Source organism: Mytilus galloprovincialis, unplaced genomic scaffold (assembly GCF_965363235.1).
Source record: "Mytilus galloprovincialis unplaced genomic scaffold, xbMytGall1.hap1.1 HAP1_SCAFFOLD_85, whole genome shotgun sequence".
In the NCBI taxonomy this organism is placed as follows: Eukaryota; Metazoa; Mollusca; class Bivalvia; order Mytilida; family Mytilidae; genus Mytilus; species Mytilus galloprovincialis.
This window is the reverse complement of record NW_027468024.1, coordinates 73,637-88,338: the sequence shown is the minus strand read 5'-3', so window position 1 is coordinate 88,338 and position 14,702 is coordinate 73,637. Positions and strand designations below refer to the sequence as shown.

The window sequence follows — 14,702 nt, the reverse complement described above, 5'->3', positions numbered from 1 at the left end:
ATTTACAACAATGAGTAAAACTATACAATTTACGCAAACTCCTTAAATAAGAAAGATATATAGAAAAAGTACACATGTAGCAGTGAAAAGCATTAGAGAATATTTTACTGGGGCTGTTTCGCAGGCTATTGAAGGGAAAGCTATTTTTCTATTTTAATTTTCTCCCCAAAGAGGGGAGTGAGCCGATCCTGGAGGTACTGCAATACCAGGCCAACTCGTGGCAAGAGCGGTGCAAGCACCTAACATCTCACCTAGTTGCAAAAATCAGTTTAATATCGAAGTACCCACATGGGGTACGTATCAGATATTAAGCTGATAAGAACAGATACTACACTTTGATCTTAGCCAAAAGGCCGAGAAGCGATACTCCAATCTTTCCGAGTTTCCAAAGCCTACAAATCCTATTTCTTACTCAAACACGGTGTTTTAATTTTAACCAAAGCTACACAAATTTTGCAAATTTATATACAAAAAGCACACGAAACACGAGATCTTGCTTTGCTTCAAATACCTGACAGCATGAAACGATTTCTGCATGACAAAACGGGTGTGAAAATAAAAAGCGGCTTGTGAAATACGGCAAGTCGCGAGAATACATTTTTAAACGTATAACATACGTATACGTATTTAATCTTAATCGAACGAAATAACATGATCATGTTGATTCATCCTAGGTCCGACGAACGCAGTTTTTAAAGCCTAGGAAATTTCTTCATTAATCAGAAAATAAATTCAACGCTTTTTCACAATCAGCACGGACTTTTCACTGCCTCGTTTAGTTAACACAAACAAAAACAGTTCACCTGTTCTATTTTTTAAAGGAATTGACCGGTACAGCAATTTTAAAATAAATTTTAGAAGGAGGAAAAAACTTACCGGCCGACTGCAGTTTCCATCGTTTGCCCTCGTTCTGAGGCGACGTCGCTATTAACGATGATTGAAACAGTAGAAGGGGACGTAATTCTTTTCCCCGCGTTTTTCCGTAACGCTAAAAATTTATAGAGTTTCTTTTTAGGAACGAGAATACATTAATACACTGACATGTGCTGTTATAAATACAAGCAAGCGACAACAAAAATATTACATTACAAGAAAAGAAAAGAACTTTTTAGAGAACAGACATAAAAAAAGAAAATGCAACTTATTTTACATGCACGAGAAGTAGAATGATTTACAACAATGAGTAAAACTATACAATTTACGCAAACTCCTTAAATAAGAAAGATATATAGAAAAAGTACACATGTAGCAGTGAAAAGCATTAGAGAATATTTTACTGGGGCTGTTTCGCAGGCTATTGAAGGGAAAGCTATTTTTCTATTTTAATTTTCTCCCCAAAGAGGGGAGTGAGCCGATCCTGGAGGTACTGCAATACCAGGCCAACTCGTGGCAAGAGCGGTGCAAGCACCTAACATCTCACCTAGTTGCAAAAATCAGTTTAATATCGAAGTACCCACATGGGGTACGTATCAGATATTAAGCTGATAAGAACAGATACTACACTTTGATCTTAGCCAAAAGGCCGAGAAGCGATACTCCAATCTTTCCGAGTTTCCAAAGCCTACAAATCCTATTTCTTACTCAAACACGGTGTTTTAATTTTAACCAAAGCTACACAAATTTTGCAAATTTATATACAAAAAGCACACGAAACACGAGATCTTGCTTTGCTTCAAATACCTGACAGCATGAAACGATTTCTGCATGACAAAACGGGTGTGAAAATAAAAAGCGGCTTGTGAAATACGGCAAGTCGCGAGAATACATTTTTAAACGTATAACATACGTATACGTATTTAATCTTAATCGAACGAAATAACATGATCATGTTGATTCATCCTAGGTCCGACGAACGCAGTTTTTAAAGCCTAGGAAATTTCTTCATTAATCAGAAAATAAATTCAACGCTTTTTCACAATCAGCACGGACTTTTCACTGCCTCGTTTAGTTAACACAAACAAAAACAGTTCACCTGTTCTATTTTTTAAAGGAATTGACCGGTACAGCAATTTTAAAATAAATTTTAGAAGGAGGAAAAAACTTACCGGCCGACTGCAGTTTCCATCGTTTGCCCTCGTTCTGAGGCGACGTCGCTATTAACGATGATTGAAACAGTAGAAGGGGACGTAATTCTTTTCCCCGCGTTTTTCCGTAACGCTAAAAATTTATAGAGTTTCTTTTTAGGAACGAGAATACATTAATACACTGACATGTGCTGTTATAAATACAAGCAAGCGACAACAAAAATATTACATTACAAGAAAAGAAAAGAACTTTTTAGAGAACAGACATAAAAAAAGAAAATGCAACTTATTTTACATGCACGAGAAGTAGAATGATTTACAACAATGAGTAAAACTATACAATTTACGCAAACTCCTTAAATAAGAAAGATATATAGAAAAAGTACACATGTAGCAGTGAAAAGCATTAGAGAATATTTTACTGGGGCTGTTTCGCAGGCTATTGAAGGGAAAGCTATTTTTCTATTTTAATTTTCTCCCCAAAGAGGGGAGTGAGCCGATCCTGGAGGTACTGCAATACCAGGCCAACTCGTGGCAAGAGCGGTGCAAGCACCTAACATCTCACCTAGTTGCAAAAATCAGTTTAATATCGAAGTACCCACATGGGGTACGTATCAGATATTAAGCTGATAAGAACAGATACTACACTTTGATCTTAGCCAAAAGGCCGAGAAGCGATACTCCAATCTTTCCGAGTTTCCAAAGCCTACAAATCCTATTTCTTACTCAAACACGGTGTTTTAATTTTAACCAAAGCTACACAAATTTTGCAAATTTATATACAAAAAGCACACGAAACACGAGATCTTGCTTTGCTTCAAATACCTGACAGCATGAAACGATTTCTGCATGACAAAACGGGTGTGAAAATAAAAAGCGGCTTGTGAAATACGGCAAGTCGCGAGAATACATTTTTAAACGTATAACATACGTATACGTATTTAATCTTAATCGAACGAAATAACATGATCATGTTGATTCATCCTAGGTCCGACGAACGCAGTTTTTAAAGCCTAGGAAATTTCTTCATTAATCAGAAAATAAATTCAACGCTTTTTCACAATCAGCACGGACTTTTCACTGCCTCGTTTAGTTAACACAAACAAAAACAGTTCACCTGTTCTATTTTTTAAAGGAATTGACCGGTACAGCAATTTTAAAATAAATTTTAGAAGGAGGAAAAAACTTACCGGCCGACTGCAGTTTCCATCGTTTGCCCTCGTTCTGAGGCGACGTCGCTATTAACGATGATTGAAACAGTAGAAGGGGACGTAATTCTTTTCCCCGCGTTTTTCCGTAACGCTAAAAATTTATAGAGTTTCTTTTTAGGAACGAGAATACATTAATACACTGACATGTGCTGTTATAAATACAAGCAAGCGACAACAAAAATATTACATTACAAGAAAAGAAAAGAACTTTTTAGAGAACAGACATAAAAAAAGAAAATGCAACTTATTTTACATGCACGAGAAGTAGAATGATTTACAACAATGAGTAAAACTATACAATTTACGCAAACTCCTTAAATAAGAAAGATATATAGAAAAAGTACACATGTAGCAGTGAAAAGCATTAGAGAATATTTTACTGGGGCTGTTTCGCAGGCTATTGAAGGGAAAGCTATTTTTCTATTTTAATTTTCTCCCCAAAGAGGGGAGTGAGCCGATCCTGGAGGTACTGCAATACCAGGCCAACTCGTGGCAAGAGCGGTGCAAGCACCTAACATCTCACCTAGTTGCAAAAATCAGTTTAATATCGAAGTACCCACATGGGGTACGTATCAGATATTAAGCTGATAAGAACAGATACTACACTTTGATCTTAGCCAAAAGGCCGAGAAGCGATACTCCAATCTTTCCGAGTTTCCAAAGCCTACAAATCCTATTTCTTACTCAAACACGGTGTTTTAATTTTAACCAAAGCTACACAAATTTTGCAAATTTATATACAAAAAGCACACGAAACACGAGATCTTGCTTTGCTTCAAATACCTGACAGCATGAAACGATTTCTGCATGACAAAACGGGTGTGAAAATAAAAAGCGGCTTGTGAAATACGGCAAGTCGCGAGAATACATTTTTAAACGTATAACATACGTATACGTATTTAATCTTAATCGAACGAAATAACATGATCATGTTGATTCATCCTAGGTCCGACGAACGCAGTTTTTAAAGCCTAGGAAATTTCTTCATTAATCAGAAAATAAATTCAACGCTTTTTCACAATCAGCACGGACTTTTCACTGCCTCGTTTAGTTAACACAAACAAAAACAGTTCACCTGTTCTATTTTTTAAAGGAATTGACCGGTACAGCAATTTTAAAATAAATTTTAGAAGGAGGAAAAAACTTACCGGCCGACTGCAGTTTCCATCGTTTGCCCTCGTTCTGAGGCGACGTCGCTATTAACGATGATTGAAACAGTAGAAGGGGACGTAATTCTTTTCCCCGCGTTTTTCCGTAACGCTAAAAATTTATAGAGTTTCTTTTTAGGAACGAGAATACATTAATACACTGACATGTGCTGTTATAAATACAAGCAAGCGACAACAAAAATATTACATTACAAGAAAAGAAAAGAACTTTTTAGAGAACAGACATAAAAAAAGAAAATGCAACTTATTTTACATGCACGAGAAGTAGAATGATTTACAACAATGAGTAAAACTATACAATTTACGCAAACTCCTTAAATAAGAAAGATATATAGAAAAAGTACACATGTAGCAGTGAAAAGCATTAGAGAATATTTTACTGGGGCTGTTTCGCAGGCTATTGAAGGGAAAGCTATTTTTCTATTTTAATTTTCTCCCCAAAGAGGGGAGTGAGCCGATCCTGGAGGTACTGCAATACCAGGCCAACTCGTGGCAAGAGCGGTGCAAGCACCTAACATCTCACCTAGTTGCAAAAATCAGTTTAATATCGAAGTACCCACATGGGGTACGTATCAGATATTAAGCTGATAAGAACAGATACTACACTTTGATCTTAGCCAAAAGGCCGAGAAGCGATACTCCAATCTTTCCGAGTTTCCAAAGCCTACAAATCCTATTTCTTACTCAAACACGGTGTTTTAATTTTAACCAAAGCTACACAAATTTTGCAAATTTATATACAAAAAGCACACGAAACACGAGATCTTGCTTTGCTTCAAATACCTGACAGCATGAAACGATTTCTGCATGACAAAACGGGTGTGAAAATAAAAAGCGGCTTGTGAAATACGGCAAGTCGCGAGAATACATTTTTAAACGTATAACATACGTATACGTATTTAATCTTAATCGAACGAAATAACATGATCATGTTGATTCATCCTAGGTCCGACGAACGCAGTTTTTAAAGCCTAGGAAATTTCTTCATTAATCAGAAAATAAATTCAACGCTTTTTCACAATCAGCACGGACTTTTCACTGCCTCGTTTAGTTAACACAAACAAAAACAGTTCACCTGTTCTATTTTTTAAAGGAATTGACCGGTACAGCAATTTTAAAATAAATTTTAGAAGGAGGAAAAAACTTACCGGCCGACTGCAGTTTCCATCGTTTGCCCTCGTTCTGAGGCGACGTCGCTATTAACGATGATTGAAACAGTAGAAGGGGACGTAATTCTTTTCCCCGCGTTTTTCCGTAACGCTAAAAATTTATAGAGTTTCTTTTTAGGAACGAGAATACATTAATACACTGACATGTGCTGTTATAAATACAAGCAAGCGACAACAAAAATATTACATTACAAGAAAAGAAAAGAACTTTTTAGAGAACAGACATAAAAAAAGAAAATGCAACTTATTTTACATGCACGAGAAGTAGAATGATTTACAACAATGAGTAAAACTATACAATTTACGCAAACTCCTTAAATAAGAAAGATATATAGAAAAAGTACACATGTAGCAGTGAAAAGCATTAGAGAATATTTTACTGGGGCTGTTTCGCAGGCTATTGAAGGGAAAGCTATTTTTCTATTTTAATTTTCTCCCCAAAGAGGGGAGTGAGCCGATCCTGGAGGTACTGCAATACCAGGCCAACTCGTGGCAAGAGCGGTGCAAGCACCTAACATCTCACCTAGTTGCAAAAATCAGTTTAATATCGAAGTACCCACATGGGGTACGTATCAGATATTAAGCTGATAAGAACAGATACTACACTTTGATCTTAGCCAAAAGGCCGAGAAGCGATACTCCAATCTTTCCGAGTTTCCAAAGCCTACAAATCCTATTTCTTACTCAAACACGGTGTTTTAATTTTAACCAAAGCTACACAAATTTTGCAAATTTATATACAAAAAGCACACGAAACACGAGATCTTGCTTTGCTTCAAATACCTGACAGCATGAAACGATTTCTGCATGACAAAACGGGTGTGAAAATAAAAAGCGGCTTGTGAAATACGGCAAGTCGCGAGAATACATTTTTAAACGTATAACATACGTATACGTATTTAATCTTAATCGAACGAAATAACATGATCATGTTGATTCATCCTAGGTCCGACGAACGCAGTTTTTAAAGCCTAGGAAATTTCTTCATTAATCAGAAAATAAATTCAACGCTTTTTCACAATCAGCACGGACTTTTCACTGCCTCGTTTAGTTAACACAAACAAAAACAGTTCACCTGTTCTATTTTTTAAAGGAATTGACCGGTACAGCAATTTTAAAATAAATTTTAGAAGGAGGAAAAAACTTACCGGCCGACTGCAGTTTCCATCGTTTGCCCTCGTTCTGAGGCGACGTCGCTATTAACGATGATTGAAACAGTAGAAGGGGACGTAATTCTTTTCCCCGCGTTTTTCCGTAACGCTAAAAATTTATAGAGTTTCTTTTTAGGAACGAGAATACATTAATACACTGACATGTGCTGTTATAAATACAAGCAAGCGACAACAAAAATATTACATTACAAGAAAAGAAAAGAACTTTTTAGAGAACAGACATAAAAAAAGAAAATGCAACTTATTTTACATGCACGAGAAGTAGAATGATTTACAACAATGAGTAAAACTATACAATTTACGCAAACTCCTTAAATAAGAAAGATATATAGAAAAAGTACACATGTAGCAGTGAAAAGCATTAGAGAATATTTTACTGGGGCTGTTTCGCAGGCTATTGAAGGGAAAGCTATTTTTCTATTTTAATTTTCTCCCCAAAGAGGGGAGTGAGCCGATCCTGGAGGTACTGCAATACCAGGCCAACTCGTGGCAAGAGCGGTGCAAGCACCTAACATCTCACCTAGTTGCAAAAATCAGTTTAATATCGAAGTACCCACATGGGGTACGTATCAGATATTAAGCTGATAAGAACAGATACTACACTTTGATCTTAGCCAAAAGGCCGAGAAGCGATACTCCAATCTTTCCGAGTTTCCAAAGCCTACAAATCCTATTTCTTACTCAAACACGGTGTTTTAATTTTAACCAAAGCTACACAAATTTTGCAAATTTATATACAAAAAGCACACGAAACACGAGATCTTGCTTTGCTTCAAATACCTGACAGCATGAAACGATTTCTGCATGACAAAACGGGTGTGAAAATAAAAAGCGGCTTGTGAAATACGGCAAGTCGCGAGAATACATTTTTAAACGTATAACATACGTATACGTATTTAATCTTAATCGAACGAAATAACATGATCATGTTGATTCATCCTAGGTCCGACGAACGCAGTTTTTAAAGCCTAGGAAATTTCTTCATTAATCAGAAAATAAATTCAACGCTTTTTCACAATCAGCACGGACTTTTCACTGCCTCGTTTAGTTAACACAAACAAAAACAGTTCACCTGTTCTATTTTTTAAAGGAATTGACCGGTACAGCAATTTTAAAATAAATTTTAGAAGGAGGAAAAAACTTACCGGCCGACTGCAGTTTCCATCGTTTGCCCTCGTTCTGAGGCGACGTCGCTATTAACGATGATTGAAACAGTAGAAGGGGACGTAATTCTTTTCCCCGCGTTTTTCCGTAACGCTAAAAATTTATAGAGTTTCTTTTTAGGAACGAGAATACATTAATACACTGACATGTGCTGTTATAAATACAAGCAAGCGACAACAAAAATATTACATTACAAGAAAAGAAAAGAACTTTTTAGAGAACAGACATAAAAAAAGAAAATGCAACTTATTTTACATGCACGAGAAGTAGAATGATTTACAACAATGAGTAAAACTATACAATTTACGCAAACTCCTTAAATAAGAAAGATATATAGAAAAAGTACACATGTAGCAGTGAAAAGCATTAGAGAATATTTTACTGGGGCTGTTTCGCAGGCTATTGAAGGGAAAGCTATTTTTCTATTTTAATTTTCTCCCCAAAGAGGGGAGTGAGCCGATCCTGGAGGTACTGCAATACCAGGCCAACTCGTGGCAAGAGCGGTGCAAGCACCTAACATCTCACCTAGTTGCAAAAATCAGTTTAATATCGAAGTACCCACATGGGGTACGTATCAGATATTAAGCTGATAAGAACAGATACTACACTTTGATCTTAGCCAAAAGGCCGAGAAGCGATACTCCAATCTTTCCGAGTTTCCAAAGCCTACAAATCCTATTTCTTACTCAAACACGGTGTTTTAATTTTAACCAAAGCTACACAAATTTTGCAAATTTATATACAAAAAGCACACGAAACACGAGATCTTGCTTTGCTTCAAATACCTGACAGCATGAAACGATTTCTGCATGACAAAACGGGTGTGAAAATAAAAAGCGGCTTGTGAAATACGGCAAGTCGCGAGAATACATTTTTAAACGTATAACATACGTATACGTATTTAATCTTAATCGAACGAAATAACATGATCATGTTGATTCATCCTAGGTCCGACGAACGCAGTTTTTAAAGCCTAGGAAATTTCTTCATTAATCAGAAAATAAATTCAACGCTTTTTCACAATCAGCACGGACTTTTCACTGCCTCGTTTAGTTAACACAAACAAAAACAGTTCACCTGTTCTATTTTTTAAAGGAATTGACCGGTACAGCAATTTTAAAATAAATTTTAGAAGGAGGAAAAAACTTACCGGCCGACTGCAGTTTCCATCGTTTGCCCTCGTTCTGAGGCGACGTCGCTATTAACGATGATTGAAACAGTAGAAGGGGACGTAATTCTTTTCCCCGCGTTTTTCCGTAACGCTAAAAATTTATAGAGTTTCTTTTTAGGAACGAGAATACATTAATACACTGACATGTGCTGTTATAAATACAAGCAAGCGACAACAAAAATATTACATTACAAGAAAAGAAAAGAACTTTTTAGAGAACAGACATAAAAAAAGAAAATGCAACTTATTTTACATGCACGAGAAGTAGAATGATTTACAACAATGAGTAAAACTATACAATTTACGCAAACTCCTTAAATAAGAAAGATATATAGAAAAAGTACACATGTAGCAGTGAAAAGCATTAGAGAATATTTTACTGGGGCTGTTTCGCAGGCTATTGAAGGGAAAGCTATTTTTCTATTTTAATTTTCTCCCCAAAGAGGGGAGTGAGCCGATCCTGGAGGTACTGCAATACCAGGCCAACTCGTGGCAAGAGCGGTGCAAGCACCTAACATCTCACCTAGTTGCAAAAATCAGTTTAATATCGAAGTACCCACATGGGGTACGTATCAGATATTAAGCTGATAAGAACAGATACTACACTTTGATCTTAGCCAAAAGGCCGAGAAGCGATACTCCAATCTTTCCGAGTTTCCAAAGCCTACAAATCCTATTTCTTACTCAAACACGGTGTTTTAATTTTAACCAAAGCTACACAAATTTTGCAAATTTATATACAAAAAGCACACGAAACACGAGATCTTGCTTTGCTTCAAATACCTGACAGCATGAAACGATTTCTGCATGACAAAACGGGTGTGAAAATAAAAAGCGGCTTGTGAAATACGGCAAGTCGCGAGAATACATTTTTAAACGTATAACATACGTATACGTATTTAATCTTAATCGAACGAAATAACATGATCATGTTGATTCATCCTAGGTCCGACGAACGCAGTTTTTAAAGCCTAGGAAATTTCTTCATTAATCAGAAAATAAATTCAACGCTTTTTCACAATCAGCACGGACTTTTCACTGCCTCGTTTAGTTAACACAAACAAAAACAGTTCACCTGTTCTATTTTTTAAAGGAATTGACCGGTACAGCAATTTTAAAATAAATTTTAGAAGGAGGAAAAAACTTACCGGCCGACTGCAGTTTCCATCGTTTGCCCTCGTTCTGAGGCGACGTCGCTATTAACGATGATTGAAACAGTAGAAGGGGACGTAATTCTTTTCCCCGCGTTTTTCCGTAACGCTAAAAATTTATAGAGTTTCTTTTTAGGAACGAGAATACATTAATACACTGACATGTGCTGTTATAAATACAAGCAAGCGACAACAAAAATATTACATTACAAGAAAAGAAAAGAACTTTTTAGAGAACAGACATAAAAAAAGAAAATGCAACTTATTTTACATGCACGAGAAGTAGAATGATTTACAACAATGAGTAAAACTATACAATTTACGCAAACTCCTTAAATAAGAAAGATATATAGAAAAAGTACACATGTAGCAGTGAAAAGCATTAGAGAATATTTTACTGGGGCTGTTTCGCAGGCTATTGAAGGGAAAGCTATTTTTCTATTTTAATTTTCTCCCCAAAGAGGGGAGTGAGCCGATCCTGGAGGTACTGCAATACCAGGCCAACTCGTGGCAAGAGCGGTGCAAGCACCTAACATCTCACCTAGTTGCAAAAATCAGTTTAATATCGAAGTACCCACATGGGGTACGTATCAGATATTAAGCTGATAAGAACAGATACTACACTTTGATCTTAGCCAAAAGGCCGAGAAGCGATACTCCAATCTTTCCGAGTTTCCAAAGCCTACAAATCCTATTTCTTACTCAAACACGGTGTTTTAATTTTAACCAAAGCTACACAAATTTTGCAAATTTATATACAAAAAGCACACGAAACACGAGATCTTGCTTTGCTTCAAATACCTGACAGCATGAAACGATTTCTGCATGACAAAACGGGTGTGAAAATAAAAAGCGGCTTGTGAAATACGGCAAGTCGCGAGAATACATTTTTAAACGTATAACATACGTATACGTATTTAATCTTAATCGAACGAAATAACATGATCATGTTGATTCATCCTAGGTCCGACGAACGCAGTTTTTAAAGCCTAGGAAATTTCTTCATTAATCAGAAAATAAATTCAACGCTTTTTCACAATCAGCACGGACTTTTCACTGCCTCGTTTAGTTAACACAAACAAAAACAGTTCACCTGTTCTATTTTTTAAAGGAATTGACCGGTACAGCAATTTTAAAATAAATTTTAGAAGGAGGAAAAAACTTACCGGCCGACTGCAGTTTCCATCGTTTGCCCTCGTTCTGAGGCGACGTCGCTATTAACGATGATTGAAACAGTAGAAGGGGACGTAATTCTTTTCCCCGCGTTTTTCCGTAACGCTAAAAATTTATAGAGTTTCTTTTTAGGAACGAGAATACATTAATACACTGACATGTGCTGTTATAAATACAAGCAAGCGACAACAAAAATATTACATTACAAGAAAAGAAAAGAACTTTTTAGAGAACAGACATAAAAAAAGAAAATGCAACTTATTTTACATGCACGAGAAGTAGAATGATTTACAACAATGAGTAAAACTATACAATTTACGCAAACTCCTTAAATAAGAAAGATATATAGAAAAAGTACACATGTAGCAGTGAAAAGCATTAGAGAATATTTTACTGGGGCTGTTTCGCAGGCTATTGAAGGGAAAGCTATTTTTCTATTTTAATTTTCTCCCCAAAGAGGGGAGTGAGCCGATCCTGGAGGTACTGCAATACCAGGCCAACTCGTGGCAAGAGCGGTGCAAGCACCTAACATCTCACCTAGTTGCAAAAATCAGTTTAATATCGAAGTACCCACATGGGGTACGTATCAGATATTAAGCTGATAAGAACAGATACTACACTTTGATCTTAGCCAAAAGGCCGAGAAGCGATACTCCAATCTTTCCGAGTTTCCAAAGCCTACAAATCCTATTTCTTACTCAAACACGGTGTTTTAATTTTAACCAAAGCTACACAAATTTTGCAAATTTATATACAAAAAGCACACGAAACACGAGATCTTGCTTTGCTTCAAATACCTGACAGCATGAAACGATTTCTGCATGACAAAACGGGTGTGAAAATAAAAAGCGGCTTGTGAAATACGGCAAGTCGCGAGAATACATTTTTAAACGTATAACATACGTATACGTATTTAATCTTAATCGAACGAAATAACATGATCATGTTGATTCATCCTAGGTCCGACGAACGCAGTTTTTAAAGCCTAGGAAATTTCTTCATTAATCAGAAAATAAATTCAACGCTTTTTCACAATCAGCACGGACTTTTCACTGCCTCGTTTAGTTAACACAAACAAAAACAGTTCACCTGTTCTATTTTTTAAAGGAATTGACCGGTACAGCAATTTTAAAATAAATTTTAGAAGGAGGAAAAAACTTACCGGCCGACTGCAGTTTCCATCGTTTGCCCTCGTTCTGAGGCGACGTCGCTATTAACGATGATTGAAACAGTAGAAGGGGACGTAATTCTTTTCCCCGCGTTTTTCCGTAACGCTAAAAATTTATAGAGTTTCTTTTTAGGAACGAGAATACATTAATACACTGACATGTGCTGTTATAAATACAAGCAAGCGACAACAAAAATATTACATTACAAGAAAAGAAAAGAACTTTTTAGAGAACAGACATAAAAAAAGAAAATGCAACTTATTTTACATGCACGAGAAGTAGAATGATTTACAACAATGAGTAAAACTATACAATTTACGCAAACTCCTTAAATAAGAAAGATATATAGAAAAAGTACACATGTAGCAGTGAAAAGCATTAGAGAATATTTTACTGGGGCTGTTTCGCAGGCTATTGAAGGGAAAGCTATTTTTCTATTTTAATTTTCTCCCCAAAGAGGGGAGTGAGCCGATCCTGGAGGTACTGCAATACCAGGCCAACTCGTGGCAAGAGCGGTGCAAGCACCTAACATCTCACCTAGTTGCAAAAATCAGTTTAATATCGAAGTACCCACATGGGGTACGTATCAGATATTAAGCTGATAAGAACAGATACTACACTTTGATCTTAGCCAAAAGGCCGAGAAGCGATACTCCAATCTTTCCGAGTTTCCAAAGCCTACAAATCCTATTTCTTACTCAAACACGGTGTTTTAATTTTAACCAAAGCTACACAAATTTTGCAAATTTATATACAAAAAGCACACGAAACACGAGATCTTGCTTTGCTTCAAATACCTGACAGCATGAAACGATTTCTGCATGACAAAACGGGTGTGAAAATAAAAAGCGGCTTGTGAAATACGGCAAGTCGCGAGAATACATTTTTAAACGTATAACATACGTATACGTATTTAATCTTAATCGAACGAAATAACATGATCATGTTGATTCATCCTAGGTCCGACGAACGCAGTTTTTAAAGCCTAGGAAATTTCTTCATTAATCAGAAAATAAATTCAACGCTTTTTCACAATCAGCACGGACTTTTCACTGCCTCGTTTAGTTAACACAAACAAAAACAGTTCACCTGTTCTATTTTTTAAAGGAATTGACCGGTACAGCAATTTTAAAATAAATTTTAGAAGGAGGAAAAAACTTACCGGCCGACTGCAGTTTCCATCGTTTGCCCTCGTTCTGAGGCGACGTCGCTATTAACGATGATTGAAACAGTAGAAGGGGACGTAATTCTTTTCCCCGCGTTTTTCCGTAACGCTAAAAATTTATAGAGTTTCTTTTTAGGAACGAGAATACATTAATACACTGACATGTGCTGTTATAAATACAAGCAAGCGACAACAAAAATATTACATTACAAGAAAAGAAAAGAACTTTTTAGAGAACAGACATAAAAAAAGAAAATGCAACTTATTTTACATGCACGAGAAGTAGAATGATTTACAACAATGAGTAAAACTATACAATTTACGCAAACTCCTTAAATAAGAAAGATATATAGAAAAAGTACACATGTAGCAGTGAAAAGCATTAGAGAATATTTTACTGGGGCTGTTTCGCAGGCTATTGAAGGGAAAGCTATTTTTCTATTTTAATTTTCTCCCCAAAGAGGGGAGTGAGCCGATCCTGGAGGTACTGCAATACCAGGCCAACTCGTGGCAAGAGCGGTGCAAGCACCTAACATCTCACCTAGTTGCAAAAATCAGTTTAATATCGAAGTACCCACATGGGGTACGTATCAGATATTAAGCTGATAAGAACAGATACTACACTTTGATCTTAGCCAAAAGGCCGAGAAGCGATACTCCAATCTTTCCGAGTTTCCAAAGCCTACAAATCCTATTTCTTACTCAAACACGGTGTTTTAATTTTAACCAAAGCTACACAAATTTTGCAAATTTATATACAAAAAGCACACGAAACACGAGATCTTGCTTTGCTTCAAATACCTGACAGCATGAAACGATTTCTGCATGACAAAACGGGTGTGAAAATAAAAAGCGGCTTGTGAAATACGGCAAGTCGCGAGAATACATTTTTAAACGTATAACATACGTATACGTATTTAATCTTAATCGAACGAAATAACATGATCATGTTGATTCATCCTAG

General features: G+C 36.3%; 13 non-coding genes across 13 annotated transcripts; all 13 read right to left on the bottom strand.

Moving 5' to 3' along the window:
* Positions 1-172: 172 nt before the first annotated feature.
* On the bottom strand, positions 173-365 carry LOC143060176 (U2 spliceosomal RNA). The gene has a single exon (XR_012973902.1). It is a non-coding gene; the product is annotated as a U2 spliceosomal RNA (small nuclear RNA).
* Positions 366-1,341: 976 nt separating this feature from the next.
* On the bottom strand, positions 1,342-1,534 carry LOC143060175 (U2 spliceosomal RNA). Its single transcript, XR_012973901.1, has one exon. It is a non-coding gene; the product is annotated as a U2 spliceosomal RNA (small nuclear RNA).
* Positions 1,535-2,510: 976 nt separating this feature from the next.
* On the bottom strand, positions 2,511-2,703 carry LOC143060174 (U2 spliceosomal RNA). The gene has a single exon (XR_012973900.1). It is a non-coding gene; the product is annotated as a U2 spliceosomal RNA (small nuclear RNA).
* A 976-nt stretch (positions 2,704-3,679) lies between these two features.
* On the bottom strand, positions 3,680-3,872 carry LOC143060173 (U2 spliceosomal RNA). Its single transcript, XR_012973899.1, has one exon. It is a non-coding gene; the product is annotated as a U2 spliceosomal RNA (small nuclear RNA).
* Positions 3,873-4,848: 976 nt separating this feature from the next.
* LOC143060172 (U2 spliceosomal RNA) lies at positions 4,849-5,041 on the bottom strand. Its single transcript, XR_012973898.1, has one exon. It is a non-coding gene; the product is annotated as a U2 spliceosomal RNA (small nuclear RNA).
* Positions 5,042-6,017: 976 nt separating this feature from the next.
* LOC143060171 (U2 spliceosomal RNA) lies at positions 6,018-6,210 on the bottom strand. The gene has a single exon (XR_012973897.1). It is a non-coding gene; the product is annotated as a U2 spliceosomal RNA (small nuclear RNA).
* Positions 6,211-7,186: 976 nt separating this feature from the next.
* LOC143060169 (U2 spliceosomal RNA) lies at positions 7,187-7,379 on the bottom strand. Its single transcript, XR_012973895.1, has one exon. It is a non-coding gene; the product is annotated as a U2 spliceosomal RNA (small nuclear RNA).
* Positions 7,380-8,355: 976 nt separating this feature from the next.
* Positions 8,356-8,548, bottom strand: LOC143060167 (U2 spliceosomal RNA). The gene has a single exon (XR_012973894.1). It is a non-coding gene; the product is annotated as a U2 spliceosomal RNA (small nuclear RNA).
* Positions 8,549-9,524: 976 nt separating this feature from the next.
* On the bottom strand, positions 9,525-9,717 carry LOC143060166 (U2 spliceosomal RNA). Its single transcript, XR_012973893.1, has one exon. It is a non-coding gene; the product is annotated as a U2 spliceosomal RNA (small nuclear RNA).
* A 976-nt stretch (positions 9,718-10,693) lies between these two features.
* On the bottom strand, positions 10,694-10,886 carry LOC143060165 (U2 spliceosomal RNA). The gene has a single exon (XR_012973892.1). It is a non-coding gene; the product is annotated as a U2 spliceosomal RNA (small nuclear RNA).
* A 976-nt stretch (positions 10,887-11,862) lies between these two features.
* LOC143060164 (U2 spliceosomal RNA) lies at positions 11,863-12,055 on the bottom strand. Its single transcript, XR_012973891.1, has one exon. It is a non-coding gene; the product is annotated as a U2 spliceosomal RNA (small nuclear RNA).
* Positions 12,056-13,031: 976 nt separating this feature from the next.
* On the bottom strand, positions 13,032-13,224 carry LOC143060163 (U2 spliceosomal RNA). The gene has a single exon (XR_012973890.1). It is a non-coding gene; the product is annotated as a U2 spliceosomal RNA (small nuclear RNA).
* Positions 13,225-14,200: 976 nt separating this feature from the next.
* Positions 14,201-14,393, bottom strand: LOC143060162 (U2 spliceosomal RNA). Its single transcript, XR_012973889.1, has one exon. It is a non-coding gene; the product is annotated as a U2 spliceosomal RNA (small nuclear RNA).
* Positions 14,394-14,702: the final 309 nt, after the last annotated feature.